The sequence below is a fragment of the Drosophila simulans genome, chromosome 3R (assembly GCF_016746395.2).
Source record: "Drosophila simulans strain w501 chromosome 3R, Prin_Dsim_3.1, whole genome shotgun sequence".
Lineage (NCBI taxonomy): Eukaryota > Metazoa > Arthropoda > Insecta > Diptera > Drosophilidae > Drosophila > Drosophila simulans.
Genome location: NC_052523.2, coordinates 26,852,971 through 26,855,191, shown reverse-complemented (window position 1 = coordinate 26,855,191; position 2,221 = coordinate 26,852,971).

Here is a 2,221-nt window from a genome sequence, read left to right as displayed (position 1 = left end):
CCGTGGGTGCTTTCGTCATCGGCGGCGTGGGAAGTGGTCCTGTAACCAGCGAATCCATTCATCCATGCTTCCAGGGGTAGCTTTTTCACCTTGTTCCCCAGTAAATAAATGTGGATGATTTTATTTTTCACCTTTATCGCTGCTGGGCCATGTGTGCGTGCCGAGATTTAATGATTAACGCTGGAGCAACTGCAGAGCTGTCCACTTAAGGGCTGCAAAAATAAAACAAAAGATAAATAGAGAGGAAAATGAGCAAATCGAGTGGCAGGGAATCGGTTGAAAAATACCCTGGAGACTTCAAGCGGTGACTGTGTTTATAAAATCTAATCTATAAAATATATTTTTAAAAGTACTTTCCTGAGCTCTCCTGTTCCACAGCCAACGAAGTTCAAATTCATATAATATCTCAGTAAACTTGAATTTTTCAGAACGTAAATGTGTCATTACATTGTAATTTTATATTTTTAAACCAGTTGACGGCATTTAATCTGAATTTATTATTTTATGAATTTAACCTACGCTGTTCAAGGTCAATAGGAATATATTTTTAAAATTCTCACACGTTTTTGTGTCTTTCTTACTTATTTGTTTCCTATAGGTTCCCCAGAGAATTTGATTGACGCAAAACCTCTTGAAGTCAAAACACCGAGAAATGTGTGGGATTTTAATTGGAATAGGATTATACTCGTACATAGGTAATCGGGGCACTCAGAAACTGAAAATCCCCTGGGGAATGAGAATTCTTTGATAAAAACCAGATAGACATAGTGTTCGAATATATGGAGAAATAGAACATTTATTTTCAATTATTAGATCGATCAAAGCTAAACGTTTTATTCTTGAAGAGTATAAATATTTTTAGTGCATTTTTTTTATAAAGTTGCTCACTTTTCCTCCAACGTTCCAGTGGATCCTTCATCGAGTGCTCGTCCAGGGTACAAAAGCAATAAAAATAATTTTCATATGCACTCCTGTCTGTCTGATATAAAAGGTAAATAAATATCCGCGTCTGCCGGACTGGACGCTCTCTATCTCGGTTTATCTGCGAGTGCTTGGCTGCGAGGAGGGGGCTGTTTTCCGGGGGAGGTGGGTAAGCCCCTGCAGCTGAGGCGACGCACGTTGGCAGCGGATGTTGGCCAAAGTGCCGGAAGTGCGCAAGTTGCCGCAAAGTATGCAATGAAACGCGATGCACTTTCAAAAATGCTGTGCGAAGTTAAGAGTTTAAGATTTTGCTATATTGTAATGAAATCTTCCACCGGCTAAACTAGAAAAGCTTCTTTGGAGCATTTGTGTTTTATAGCCAAATTTAAAATTTTATTTTATAGGGTATAGAGTTTTTTTTCGAAGTGCAGAACCACCCAGCAGGGGAACCAACCTGGTCTGGTCTGATGACTAGTTTGGCATTCAAGATTGCCCCGCATTTGGACAGCTTTCCATGGCTGTGAGCCGAACTCCGGTTTCCTTCGCCCGTATGTCAGCATTTTGCAATGCGCTAATCTGTCACGCTCGGTGTTCCCCCTGCGCACCCTCGTCCTTTGTTCCACCTTCGGTTGGATTTACCTGGCGCAGCAGCACCACCTCCCCGCGCCAGAGCCGCTCATCAACCCTCTTCATTTACGGTTTAGCATAATGAAAAGTTGCCAATGATGAAGGCAGCGGGGAATGGGTAGCGAATGCAATTTGGGGTTGCAAAGCGATGCGATATAGCGACACGGGGGTTTTCGAGGCGACACCTTTCCGAAAGGGAGGAACGTCTGAAATGGGATATAGTGAGGATAAGCGACGCATGCCCGACGCATGCAGCACGACCAGCATTAATCCTTCTTGTGGCCCTCGCCCCTTCGCAATTGTTCAATTGTTGAATTGTTCAGGCCGCAGATTGAGACTCTCGGGTCCCCAGGACTCCAGATTCTCTGCTGAGGGTAGTCTCGGATTCCCGCTCCCTGCACTAGAGCACATTTGTTGCCACATCGCGATTGTGCCGGATTCTGGGCCCCTCTGTTGCGCCCTTTGAGTTATGAGATATTCGTGGGCCAAGGTGTGGATATTGCACACGAGTGGAAAGTCAAGTGGGCAGGCTTTGGAAATACGGCATTTAGAAGTTAAGCCTGGAATACTCTTGCAATTGTTATTCGAAATATGATAACTTTGAAATATTAATATTTTAAAGACTACTCAGAGCAGATATTAGGGATTTATCATATAAAAAACATCTTTCATA